Below are 14,953 nucleotides of genomic sequence, written 5' to 3' on the forward strand. Positions count from 1 at the left end.
AAGTCCATCTGAGGACAGCTATGGTTTAGATAAGGTTTGGGCTGTGCCCCAAGGATGACCATGTTGGGAGCCTGGTCCTCAGTGTGGCAGTGAGAGGTGGGATCTTCAAAGAAGGAGATCTTATGGGAAGTTCTCCGGTCAGTATAGAGCATGACCTTGGGAGGGATTGTGGGACCTCGTTTCTCTCTGATTTCCTATTTTTTTTTTTAATGTGACCTCTTCCTCCCGGGCACACTCCTGACTTTGTCACACTATGAGCCTCCAGAACTACAAGCTAAACAGAATCAACTTCTTTTCTTTGCAAAGTATCCTGCTTCCGACATTTTGTGAGAGTCACAGAAACAGGCTGATACACGTAGTTCATACCTTTTATCTTATGTGTAATTTGTGTCTCCATTGAAGAACACAGTATATAATTACAGTCTTGGAATGGATGATTTGGGTGTTAGCCACATCTCAAAAGGAAAAAAAAAAGAAAAGAAAAGAAAGGAAAAAAAAAGACCTGAAGATTTTGTGGAGCCCCAAACACACTTAGAATCTTCATCCTCAGAGGGATGTTTTGACGAAGCCAGATGCTACAAACATAGCAAAGCAATCTTAGAAAAGAAAAGAAAATGAATGAACTCTTCTCTGGCCCTTTCCTCTTGCCCCACCCGGCCTGGAATCTCTGTTCTCATTCTGTGAAGAGACCTTTGAATAGACTTTGGGGGAATGTGAACAGAAAGTGCAGAATCTACTTCAAATGAAGAGTGATAGAAAGTTCCAGAGCCATAGTAATCAATCCATCCATCAGTGGGCTTTCTTTGGTAATTCTTTTTTTTTTTTTTAATTTAGAGACAGGGTCTCCCTGAGTTGCTTAGGGCCTCGCTTTGGCTGAGGCTGGCTTTGAACTCTCAATCCTCCTGCCTCAGCCTCCGGAGCTGCTGGGGTGACAGGCGTGCGTCACCGCGCCCAGCCCTGTCCAAATCATTCGGATCAACTGTGGTTGCTCTAGATGGCTTCCTATGCGAGACGCCCCGTCTCCTTTTATCCCTCTTTAGATGTAAATATGAAAGCTAAGTCAAGGTCCCCTGGAGACCCACTCATCTCTCTTTTTCTGGCTCAGGTTGTTATCAGGCAATGGGCAAGTCGATTCAGGGCTGCTCTAGGGACTTTGCCACGTTTTTCCTCACAGAGCTTACTGTGTGGCCTCTCCTGGTGCTTATGGGAAACAGAATTCTACTTAGATGGCTCCAATCTCTAATAAAGGGAGTATTTATGGAGGTGTGGGCAGGGCTAAGGGGAGCAGCAGGAGATAATGAGGCACCGAGGGACTTGCAAAAATGAGATTCTAACAGCTCCTCCCAAGGCCAGAAAGGGGGAGAAATGATACTTGGGGAGCTCCGTCGGAGGTGGGGTCGTGGAGAAAGAGGCTGCCTGCAGAGCCCTGGGTACGCTACAACTTTGCTGCTCTCCAGGTGCCAGAGCAGGGAAGTAGAGGAGATTAGCCCAGGTCCCTCCTTCTCCCACTCTTGGGCACCTGCGTGGGTCTCTCCTGGCTGAGAGCAACCGGAAGTGAGTCCTCGTGTCCAGACAGTGTGGTCACTTGGCCCAGCCTCCTGAGGGAGCAGGTGTGGCCCCCCCCGAGAGCTGCTGCACAAAGGGGCAGCTAGAGACAGGCTCCCGGGAGGCCATTACCCTAATATCTAGATGGAAAAGGAGGGACACGTGGTTGGGTTTGGGAGAATCAGCGATCTCCACGAGGCCTTGAGTATCAATGGAGCTTCGTAACTCAGATGGCCATCCGGTTAAGGAGACCGACACTGACCAGATGGCAGATGCCATGTGCACACCACTTTCTTACCGTCATGGAGAAATCGGATGGAATAGTTTGCTTATATGCGAGCCTTCCTGGGTCCCTAGTCATCTACCGTCAAATGTCATTCCACTTGAACTTCAGTCCAAAAGAGTGGAGGGAAAAATAGAAGAAGATATTAAGAGCTTGGCTCTTCTGCCTACTACTAGGATGATCCAAGACAAGTCACCCAAGGACGGGAGACGGCTTGACCTCTCTCAACCTCAGTCTCCTCCTCTGTAAACTGGCCATCTTAATTGCACCCAACACATGTTGCTGCTATGAATATTTAAATGAGATAATATGTGCAGTCTTAGCGCGGCACGTGACACCTAGTGACTGACGGGTAAATGTTGGGAGAGGAGGTCTTCAGACCTCCCTAGAGAAGGCCATCTTCTGAAGAGCCTCTTGGAGAGAGAAAGAGAATCAGGTTATTCAACTATATATGGACCAAGGAACAGAAGTTAGACCATGGGAGTGAAGCCACAGAAAGTCAGACCCCGGGCTCTGTGTGAGACATTGGCTCCCAGTGCCCACAGGAGACCTAGGAATGGAAAAGCAGTGAGCTCCTTGTCACTAAGGATGTTCACGAGGGGGCAGAGTGGCTTCTCTGCAGATGTGTGCCAGGTGGGAAGGAGGAGACTGCTCAGCCCCGAGCCGCTCACACTCTTTTCTGCAAAGCCTGGTGCATCCCCGATCCAGCCCTCGGATGGCGCGCACCCTAGGGACGTCCATCTTCTGAAGAGCCTAAATATTTGGTTATGGGGGAAAATGTAAAGCAGTCTCTTCTCTCAGGGCATTTCCCTAGAGCGTTGCAGAAAATAAACAGTCACAGTGAGCCTCGCTGCCGTAGCCAGAGGCTCAGAAGTTGGGAGAAAATAAAATGACAGCTTTTCAAGGCATTGGGACTCTCAGAGCCCTGGAGGGGAGGGGACAGAGAGAGGATGGCTTCCGATGACACAGAGTGGTTTTCTTCCTTCCTTCCTTCCTTTTCTGCTGGGGCGTGTTGCTGAGACTCTCTCCCATGCTAGGGAAAGGGGGTCTCTGCAGTGTATGTAAAACGGGCACCGTCACAGTGACCTTGTCATAGGGTTAAGATAATGACATGACTGTTTGCAAAGACTGTAGGGTAGTCCCCAGCACAAGAGGGGTGTGTGTGTGTGTGTGTGTGTGTGTGTGCATTCTTTGTGCCATGCTAGAACATAAACATAGGCGTGAGTGTGGTGGTTGAAGGCAAGATAAACCATATCTGTGGCTTCCAAGAAAAGCAACACCAAATCCCAAAGAATTCATTTCTTGATCCTACTCACTGTTTTGACCCATCACACATCTTCCCAGTGCAGGACTGAGGCTGAAAAAGCATCTGGAACGTTCCTTCCCCCCCTGGCAGAGTTCACAGATAAGAAGCATTGGGCACACACAGGAACTCCCAGGGCCCTTGCTTGGTACTGGCATAAGGCCCCTTCTCACGGGCCAATGCAAGTCGTTGAGGCAAGACTGGTGACCCCGAGGTGGGGCAGTCGCCCCCTTCCTGGAGGAAGTGCTGCATGTCAAAAGGCAGGTGGTGGAGATATGTTGCTGGGAGTCGCCCGGCTCCAAAGACTAACTTCCCCATCTCCCAAGAAGAACCGTCCAATGGTGAGCCCTCCTGGCTCACATGATCCTTACCCACCAATCAGAGCCCTGCTGGCTCACTTGATCCTACCCACCAATCAGACTAGCCCTGCTGGCTCACCTGATCCTTACCCTCCAATCAAAAAGCACCCCATGCCAACTGTCTAACCACCCCTGGCTCTATAAATACGCAGAGCTGTTCTTCAATAAAGGGCCATTTGCTCCAACAAGCCTTGTTCGTTCTTTCACGTGTCACCCCATTCGAGGGAGGAAAGGGAATGGTTGAGATCACAATGCCGACGTCGTGCCACACTCCCCATTCCATAAAGGTGTCAAGGGGACTTCCTCAGCCCAGGTTGCTCCATGGGTAACAAACAGAGAATCAGCTCAAACAGGCTTGACTGGGAAAGAGGAAGCCCTCCTGAACGTGGCCACGGCTGAATGCAGGGGGTGTGCGTGTTGTTGCCAAATCCCGGGTCTCTCTGCTTCCTGGGCCCAGGGTTCTCTGTCCAGTGCTGTTCTCCAGCAGGAGGGCTCCAGGGCTGACCTACTGCATCCCGGCTTTAGAACAGAGGAGAGAAGGTGGCCCTTTCCCCAAAATTCCAGCCCAAGTTCCCAAAGTGGATCTCATTGAATCGCTTGAGTGACACGGACCGATCCGAACTCTTTAGGATGTATTCCAATTTGGATGAGGAATGTCACCCAAAGATTCATGAGTTGGGGCTCATTGTCCCCAATGAGGTGATGTTCAGGGGTGTGGCTTATGGAAAGGGACTGGCTTGTGGGGGCCTTGACCTTACTAATGAATTGACCCATTTAGGAATTCATGATTTGAGTGGCTACTGGGGGGTGATGGCCACTGTTGGAGGGGGGACCTAGTTGAGGGGTGTGGGTCCTTAGGGACTCCACCTTGTCCCTGGCTCCTCTCCTCCTTCTCCTCCTCCTCCTGCTTCTTCCTCTCTCTCTCTCTCTCTCTCTCTCTCTCTCTCTCTCTCTCTCTCTCTCCCAGCTGCCATGGGCTGAGCATCTTTCCTCCACCACAGCCTTCCTCCATGATGTCCTGCTCAAAGCAATGAAACTCACACACCACGGACCAAAGCCTCTGAAACCAGGAGCCAAAATAAGTCTTTCTTCACTGAAGTATTTTTCTCAGGTATTCTGTTATAGCCATGAAAAGCCGGGTCGCTCGGTATGGATAGGAAATAAAACACGGGGTTGGCTGTACCTGGATTACACAAGGATTCCTAGGGCCCGGGAGGCGCGGTGGGGGGGGGGGTCTTCCCGACCTGCACGATGTGGGTCAGTGTGGATTGAGGGTAGGCAACGATCCATTCCCCTACAGAACACTACAATGCCTACAATAGAGGATGGGTCGCTGGGTATTCAAAACCAACAGATCCTATTAGAGTGGCTTTAACGTGTCCCTATATAAGCATGTCTCTGAACCAAGGAAACTATAAATTGGGATAGGAAGTCAGGACCATGGACAAAAATAGAACATAATAAGCAGCCTCCAAGGGCTAATTAACTTGCCCTATTGGTGTTGAAAGTTTGACTCTGAACTTCCTGACGGTCATGTTGGCTTGACAAAGTGCGCTGTTGCCATCCACTATTTCTATTATTAAAGCCTTAGCATAAATTATCTAGATTACAGACGTGCCCAGTTCTCATCTAGTGACCCAGAACATACTCGCAGCCACACCGTCCGGCACGTGCCCAGTTCTGACTGTGAATGCACACATACATGCTGCCTCATATGCATAGACATAGTGTCTGTTTTTCAAGAAATAACAATTAACCTTGCATGTGAGGTTCCCACGATATTTTCCACCCTATATTCTAATCTGCTTCATGGGGTCCTAATTTTTCTTCTTTTTGGGGGGCAGGAGAGGGTACTGGGGATTGAACTCAGGGGCACTCGACCCCTGATCCCCATCCCCAGCCCTATTTTGGATTTTATTTAGAGACAGGGTCTCCCTGAGCTGCTTAGCGCCTTGCTTTGGCTGAGGCTGGCTTTGAACTCGCGATCCTCCTGCCTCAGCCTCCCAAGCCGCTGGGATGACAGGCATTCACCACGTACCTGGCTCTACTTTTTCTTCTTAGTGTTACTTGCAACTATTAAGATGATATTTGTCACCTACGACTAGGTTGCAACGCACGTTTTGAAAATCACTGAACTAGATGTGAAAGGCCAAGTATCCAGTAGCACCTTATAGATATCTACTGGGGAGCCGACGATGAGTTGTGGAATCGACTCAGCCCAGTCGGCGATAACTTTATGCTCCATTATCATACAGAATGGCGTGTAGCAGGCCCAGAGGATGCAGTTATGAATAGAACAAAAGATCCAAAAGATCCTGACAACCACATGTGATGAAGTATCTACAGAGGGGACCCAGGTGCACGGAGGCACAAATCAGAGGCTGGTCCACCCAGGGAGGGTGGGAACCCCCACAGGAGGGTGTGAGGTTCCGAGGGCTTCTCTTCCCACTCCAGATTCGGAAACCTTCAGACTGGACCGAGCCAGGCTGGGGGGAGACAGATGGAGGTCAAGGTCACAGACGGGATGCTAGGGAAGGTTTTGTGAATGAAGGTCTTTCTGCCTTTGGCTCCAATATAGCTGTTCTGTCTGGGTTGGGGTGTTTCCACATTATTTGAGTCTTATGTTGAGATGAAGCAAGTCCTAGGATTATGCAGATGACGCCTCGGGACAGCGGGACCCTCAGAAGTGTCCCTGTGAACCTGAGCCGGCCGAAGAACTCTTCAAACAGTGTCTTCTAGCCATAAATACAGACAAATTTTTCCTCCCCTTTTCTTAACACGTTTTCCCCTTTCCTTTAAGAGCATCGCTGTTCATATTTTTACCTCCAGCTGTCTAGATGATATTTCCACCTTTTTAAAAATATATATTTTTCTAAGTCTTGCCTTGGGTGTGATGTCCCAGAAATTGCCATCTCCTATAAAAAAAAAAGAAATCAGATTTCAACCTTCTGCTTTTGGAACGCAGGGACCCAAAGATAAGGGGGGGGGATTTCTGGAGCCGGTGGACTTATGATATATGGAATGAAGATGATTGTGTCTGATTGCATCTGAAATGAACCCTCATAATTTTTGATTAGGGTGATGTGGGCGTCCCAACTAACGGGCAGTCGACTGTGTGGATGTGATTCTAGCCGATCCCACTTTTCCTGCAATATCAATTACTTTGCTTAAATATCCAATTTCCTGAGATTTTTATTGTTCCGTTTTCGTGTTAAGTAACCCTTCCCCTCACTCCAAGTTAAAGTTGATAAAATAATGAGGCATCAGCTTTGGCAGCCGGGAATGAACAGGGATGGGGGCTGGGGGTTCAACAAGGGGATGGTTTATGGTTCTTGAAAGTCTAGAATATTCTATGACAAAGGCTGCTGGAGATTTGAGACTTAGATCTTCCCCCCCCCCACCCCCAGCGCTCAGACAGAATTGGAAAAGGGGAAAAAAAATTAAAGACAGGTTTAATTAACCTGCCAAAAATGAAAAAAAAAATCACGGAATGTCTGTGTGTGAGATTAAGAACAAATCTAATGATCAAAGCGATCGGGGAGGGCGCGGTTTGGGGAGGCCCATTTTATATTCAGCCCCCTCCTATCACCACCGAATCTCCTTAGAATCAAATCATCAAATTATTTGAGTTCTGGGGTTTCTGCCGCAGAAAGAATTTCCGCAGGTGGCAGAATTGGACTCTAATGAGGAATCCAGACCTGGTCTGAAGTCCTCGCCCGCCTCGATGTCCCCTGGGTGTGGTGACTCTGGTCTGGAAATCTCTCATAAAAGAAGTCCCTCCCCTGTGTGGGGAGTCCAGGCAGCGGCCGGAGCAGAGAGAGAGCAAATGGAGATGAGTCTGGGCGTTTCCAGAGCCGCAGGCTTGTGTCCTCCGGGAGGGGGGGCAAGGACTCAGGTCCGGGAGAGCATCCCTTCTTGCAGAAGGTCCTGAGGTCTGACTTATTGTCCCATCTTGGGCCACACTCCCATGCACTGATGGCCATTCTCAGGGATCATGGAGGGCTGCAATTGGCTGGCAGGTGTTTTGCGCTCACTCCAAGGAATAGAGTCTGTGCATCCAGGGGCAGGGTGAGAGCAGGGTGGCTTGTGCATGGGGAGTGGGTCCTCGGGTACCAAGGCTGATGTCATGTGCTGCTTCCTTACCACACCTGGGGACAAAGGTCCTCAGCCTTCCTTGGGTAGAGGGGGCCCACATCACTCCTTTAACCACTGGACATGAGCCGCAGTGAAGGGGCCGCCATTGACCAAGATGGTTATGATCAGGGAACCTTCTTCTCCTCTTTCCTCCTCTACTGGGTAATACAGGCAGAACAAGTCCCTGGAAGAGGGCACAGCCACTCCATGTCAGGGATCAGGCGTCCTCATGACTGAGTATGGAAGGACCCACCCCTCCCCAACTGCAATGTACTTAAAATGAGCAGGAAACAACATTGATGATGTCCGGACGATGCCATTTGGGACGTGTTTGCACAGTCGAACTGAACCAGTCCACCAACCTTGAGCAAGTGGCTTCGCCTCTCTGAGGCTCGTTGGCAAAATCAGGATAATAAAAGCTTTGCCTTTCTAGGATTGTTTTGGAGATTGAGATACTGAACATAAAGTGCATATAATAGTACTCGGCCCACAGTAATCACTCAATAAATATTAGTTAATAGACACACAGCGGTAGGCTGCTTCCCTCGAAGATGAGTAGCGGCCATGGTAGCAGTGGTATAATTTCATTCATTATCTAACTTACATTTATTGGAAATTTATTGGCATCTACTAAGTGCCAGACACGGTGAGAAGAGATATTCAGGTAATTAAGACAAGTTCTCGTGCCTCTAGCAGTTGCGGGCTTCTATTTCCACCATGTTATTCTAAGCCTCGCTGTTCAGCTTTGGATTTGGATCCTAATTTGCAATCTGTCCCAGACCAGAGTCCTGGTCACTGAAGCCAACTCTTTTCCTTTGGCATTAGGACAGAAAATCTGCATTCTCAGCAAAGAGAACACATGCTACATTTTGTAGACCCCCAAACTCACTGCATTGTCCTGGAAGCAACACCCAGTTGTCCCATGAAGAACTGCCCCCTCTGGACTCAATGACTGTCTTTATAATGAGGTTGCTCAGAGGGGGAGCTCGTGACACAAACCATTAGAGAGGGGAGTGAGACCCAAGATGGGACAATAAATGAAACCTCAGAACTTCTATAAGAATATGAACCAAAGGATGCTCTCATCGACCAGGGATCATCAGGCTGGTGGGATGTAAGCCTGAAACATGGGAATGGCTTGGGGCCCTCCCTCTACCAGCCGAGGTCCTCACACCCCCACGATGACTTTCAGGTAAGATTTTCCCATGAATGATAAAACTGCCATTTCAACGTGGAAGATCCAGATCATCTCTTTCAACATTTTTTTTTCTCTCTCTCTGTAAGTCGACAGACTCTAACCTCGGGGGAAATTTAGGAGACCTACATCTCTTTTCTGTCATCCTATTCACCAAGCCCGGGCAGAAATACTCCCCAAGATGGGAATCACTCCGGCTTCATTTTTTTTCATTAAAATTCAAATTAATTTAATAAAATGTGGGATTGTAAATTAATGAACCTCTTGCAGAATCTACACAATATATGCCTCTCCCGGAACTATGGACTTTCTTCTATTAACAATCTCGGGGACCCTCCAGGGGGACTTAGCTATCATTACCCATATCCACTCAGCCAGTTGATCTCAGGTCTCTTCACTCAAATGCAGATGCGTTAACACCTATGCACGGCACCTCTGCATTCATTGTCTTTGGGAAGCCTCGTAGCAACCTACTGTAGATAGAGTGTCCTCCTGCAGATTCCTATGTTGGAGCCGTCACCACGGATTTGATGACATTTGGAGGTGGAAGGGTGAGGCTATGGGGTTTACATCAGGACATGGGGAGGGGACCCATAGGAGAGGACTAGTGTCATTGCCATCATAAAATTGTGTAGCTACATTACACCCTGCGCTCCCAATGTGCTCACCTTCCATTGTATGCAATAGTTCAGAGGTTGCTAGCCAAGGGCGGAGCGGTCAACTCTACCTGGAAACCAACAGGTAATACGGGGACTATGGAGAGTGCTAACTATGTGTCAGGAGTGGTTCTTACCAGATCCCTGGATCTGCCCAGTAGACGTAGCCACTGAGGCTCAGTCTGAACATCTTTCATTACCAGATTTTAAAAAGTCACATGGAACTTATACAAGCTGCCTAGATTCATCCAGTGGGTACATGAAGGGCTTTCACTCAGACTGAAAAATCTGCTCTGTGGATACCAACAAAAGTTTAACTACCAGGCTAGTGTCTCACAGACGGGAAAGCTACTAGGAAATCCAGCAGGAGAAGGGAATGCTACGTCTTCACTTGGCCTCTTGGGCTGGAAAACTATGGTAAATTCTTTTTAAGAAATTTGGGTGATATTCATTTATCTCTTCCGTGCCCACACTGGGTCACCAACTGCAGCACCTCCAGAATGGTGAGAAAATGAACAAAATGATACGGCTCATCACAACAGGATATGCAGAAGCCCTGGGCGTGGAACCCAAAGAAGGCGGTAAAACTAGAGCAAAAGAATGAGAGTTAGTTTCTAGTTAGCCAAGACTGCAGAGGCCAGAAGCCAGCTGGACGGGAACTTGTAATCCCACCATTCATCCACAATTTTTTTTTTTCTTTTCTGCTAAAAGCATTGAAAAGTCAATAGAGTTTTCAGCAGGGGAGTAACATGAGGAATCTTATCTTTGGCATCCTAAATATCTGAGGGTATAGTGGTCCCGTAGAAAGCCAGGAAGATGGAATGACCGTTCTGATGACCCATCTTCTCTAATAGAGTCTCCCTCAGATACACCCTAGTGAGTGGTCACCATCCAATAAGGTGGGTTCTATTGGGTACAGTTGCCATTGGGGTTCCTCGGAGATGTATCATTTCTCTTCTTTCAGTCACCAAGCTTCCTAAGTAACCAACACCTAGTAAACTTAGCATTGAAACAGTCAGCTGTCACCGACCTAGCTGGACTGCGGTCATTCTCACACTTGGTACCCTGTTCTACATAAAGTAATCTTCCTTAGACTCAAGCCATAGAAGGAACATATAACTTCTCAAAACTTTCTTCAGGTAAGTAAGGCAGATATAAGAAAGAGGTGATGCTCGGGTAAACATTTAAAGGATTCCTTTACCCAATAGAGATGAATCAAAGGGGTTCCTTATCCTGCCCCCAATTCCAAAATCCATAGGTAACAGAGTTCAAAGGAATACCCATCTTGTCTCTCAGATCAGCTCTCCTACCTGTGTGTGAGAGGTGACCATGCCAATCCTAGGAGGAGCTCATCTATCCACGCCACCAAGAAGGCAACTCCCACAAGAGGGGGAGGCCGGCTCTCTCTGCTCTCATTGACCAGGGCAGCGCTTCATGCAGAGTGGGGCTCCACCAGAACTTGTTGAATGAGTAAAGAGACCCCAATTGCAGCATCCCTAGTAGCTGGTAGCTCCTGCTTTCATATTCCAAGGGAAAAATTCACCACCACCTCCCGAGTTCCTGTTTGCTCATTTTCTTACAAGGGCAGCAGGAAGCCCTTCTTCATGATTTGTGTCCTCATGAGTTGCAGAGAATAACTGAAATCCTTTTTTATGATACTCCTTTATATATCCAAAGACAGTTATTGAGGACTCCCTTCCACAACTGGAACATCCTTAGTCCCTTGAAATGGTCCCTCATGTTGTGTGATTGTGTGTTGGTTATGAATTTTCCTTTGTGGAGAACAACAAGCTCTTTCACTCCAGCCCCCTTGATGACGTCATGGTGGTCTGTAGGTCCTCATCGCCCAGCTCAGTTCCTGCACATAGAGGCAACCACAGCACCCCGAACACGCCCAGTCTCCTCTGACCTTGGACATCAGAAGAAGTAAGTTTGCTTAGGTGTTGATTCCTTAGGACCACCCTGATCCCAGACACAGTCTCAGCATCCATCCTTGGAAGACTCAACTTGTGGAAACACCCAGCTAAACCCGCGTGGCCTGCCCCTTGCTGGTGGACATAGCTGATGGCCAAGTTCTTGGTCATTACAGAAGGTGCACGGAAGTGCTCGGGTGGGGTTAGCATTCGGATCAGAGGTGCTTAGCTAATGTTTGTCGAATGAATTAATTAAAGAACCAATGTTCTCCCAGGAACATGCTCCGGTTTTTCTTTATGCTGTTACAATAGCACCATCCGGTCTGAAGATATCCTCTTCCAAATTTAGTCTCCATATCAGGGATGAAAGCATCTCATCACCCTCCTCATCTGAAAAACTCTGATCTGATTGGGGTGATCTGAGATACAGGTAGGGGTGTGTGTGTTTGTGTGTGAGTGTGTGTATGTGTGTGTGTGTGTGTGGCCATTTGGTGTCAATGGGTTGTTCTGATCAGGGCAGGAAAACAACTTGGGACTGGGTTAATAAAACTGCACTTCTTGCTGAGCAGCCTTAAAGAGGTCACCCTGCAGGAATTCATGACAAGCCACCCGTCTGTCAGAATCATGCACTAATAGTCCAAGGGTCATCTAAAGGTGTGCATTGAGACAAGGAACCAGGTAGAAGGGTCACCAGAGTCAAGGGATGAAGACCATAAGGCTGATGGATCTGAGGCGCAAGATTGGTCCAAATCCAACCCTGGGCGGTGGACCCAAGTGGGAACAGGTCAGGAGCGCCAGAATCTGGAAGGTATGGATACAGTTAGAGCTCAGTCCTGGAGCTTTGGGTCTTGGGTCTATCTGGCTATAAAGGGAGATCTGGAGAGGACATGGATTCCCAAGACTCTGGGTCCTAGACCAGGGTTTTTCTTCCAACCCAAATTAAATAGGATCTAAACTAAGCTGCGGGAGACCCCAAAATACAACTGATCTCAGAAAGTGGAAGTGACTTTGGTGACGTTGCCACGACCCAGAGGCAAGTTCTTGGCCCAGGACAGACAGGGGCTTGGGTGTGACGAGGCTGCCAAGGGACCCGGCTTCTTCTGCACTGTCCTCCAGCCTGGATGGCACGGTCTGGCCTTGCCCGTCGGCTCCCTGAAAAGGGACAAGGAGAGGAGAGAACGCAGTGGGGTCTTGTGAAAAGAGGCAGAAGCCTCACCCAGCACTCTGCTGACCTCCCAGCGTCACCGTGAACTTGGCCACCAGCCACGCGCAGCGGCAAGGGTCGAAGGGCATCACAGGTTTAGCTGGCCGTTTCCCCAGGTTGAGTCTTCCAATGACGGATGGTGTCCGAGGGGCAGGTGGTCATTAGGAGCCAAGGCACACGGCAGAGAAAGAGTCTGAGGCAGGGTGAGGAGGAAGCCCCAGGAGCCCAACTGGACGCGCCCACCCTGCTGATAGTGGAAGCTGTTCTGGTGACGCAGGCTTAGATGGGGCTAGAAAGACCCTGAAGGGTCTAACATGTGGGTTCTGCTGGGCATTGAGTTCCTCCTCGAGGAGGAAGCTGGGCAGTTCATCTCAGTGTCTATCACAGGCACGTGTCTTGGAGCAAAGACCTGGACAAAAGGTATCTGTAAACAACGGGCGATCTGTGGTTGTCGTCGGGGCCGGGGGTTCATTTGTTGAATTTCTACTGGGTTCCAGCATCGGGCAAAGATACCGCGCTCCTGATCTTACGGACCTTATTCCTCAAAGACAGAAATCAGCAAGTAGATAGACAAGACGATTTCAAATAATGGGAAACACTTTGAAAATATTCCCACGAGGAAAGAACAGGGAGTGACAGCGAGTCAGTTAAGATGGTGTGTTCAGGGAGGACACCCAGGAGGAGGTGAAGCCTGGCACTGAGAACAGATTGATAGGAACAGGGAACAGCATTCCAGACAGAGGGAACAGCATGAACGAAACACAGGATTGAACTTGACTCTTTGAAGAGTGGCATGAGATTATTTCAGCAGAGGGGGTGAAAACCATGTAGTCCAAGAGGTAGATGAGAATTAGATCACGTAATATTTAGATAAAGAGTTTAGAGTTCAGTTTAAGAGTGAGTGAAGCCATTGCATGTGATGGGGACCAGAATATACCATCCCCAAACAGGAAGAATCATAAAGCCAAAGACAGAATGAAGCAGATGCAAGAAAGCTCTCTGCCCTTCCTCTGTTGCCTAAACACAGGACATCGATCTATTTATTTACTTATTTTTTTGGTACCGGGGATTGACCGCTGGGGCGCTTAACCACTGAGCCGCATCCTCGGCCCTTTTTATTTTTAATTTAGAGACAGGGTCTCGCTGAGTTGCTTAGGGCCTCCCTAAGTTGCCGAGGCTGGCTTTGGACACATGATCCTCCAGCCCCAGCCTCCCGAGCCATTGGGATCATAGGAGTGTGCACCACCACACCCAGCTCCAGAACTAGATTGATAAAGTCAAAGGGTATCCTGCAAGGGAAAAAAAAAAAAAAAAAGGAGATTTCAGGAAAAGAGACAGGAGTCCAGGAGAGGAGAGGACAGGGTCAGGAGGAGGGAGGAGGGGAAGGAATGGGGGGATTCTGAGGAATAAAATCCATTCCAACTAAGGAGGTGTGGGGTTACTCTTTTGTGACCTAAGTATTTAGGTCATACCTTTAACTAGTTTAATCAAACCCTAAAGAACTTACTCTATTTTCAAGGACAGATTGTTTCTGCAACTAACTCTTCACACCTATTTAACCCTTAGATCAATTTTCTGGGCAGTGTGGTTCTATTTTTTTTTTTTTTTTTTTGTAAGTATAGTTCAACTGCTTCCAATTTTTCCTGTGTCATTCCACCGAAACCATTTTCATATGGATCCACTTCGCAGCGAATATTTGACGCTTATTATACTTAGAAGCAACGACTCTGATCAAAATGACATAGGAGCTGAGACACAGTCGGACCAGCCCTGTGACCATGAGCCAGAGATTTATCTTCGTGCCAAAACCCAGCAACCTGTGAAAATACTTCTTTATTAACACTCCACTATGTCCTGACCCATTTCTCCTTGAATTTGTTTCTAGGGCTTTTTCTCCAAGTTTCTTCTCAGGTTTCTTATAAGTCAAATCTTTCTATTTTTCTTTTAAAGGAAATAATGCCAACTCCAAAAAAAAAATAGTTTCATAAAACGTGGAGTGTATTATTTCATGATGAACTTCAGGTACAGCGGGATCCAGGAACTTGAATGACGTCACGTGCACTCAGTGTTGGCCTCTATTTCTCTGAGACGTGCTTTATTCTGTGCTGGACAGTTGTGTTCTGACCTGGGACCCTCCAAGTGGTGGCTTATGGCAGGCAGCTCCATAGGTGTACATTTCTACGGATAAGTAAGTAACCGCAAAGAACAAAAATGAACAACTTCCGGCCTCATCCAGGTTGGATTCCATCTTTGGGTCACATGCCCGCACCCAAACCAATGATTTGTCCAAGGAGATGAAGGACCCTGAGTGACCAGTCAGTATCAAGGGTACAGTAAAGACCCCTGCTGCCATATTGGTTT

Source organism: Marmota flaviventris, chromosome 19, assembly GCF_047511675.1.
Source record: "Marmota flaviventris isolate mMarFla1 chromosome 19, mMarFla1.hap1, whole genome shotgun sequence".
NCBI classification, from domain to species: domain Eukaryota; kingdom Metazoa; phylum Chordata; class Mammalia; order Rodentia; family Sciuridae; genus Marmota; species Marmota flaviventris.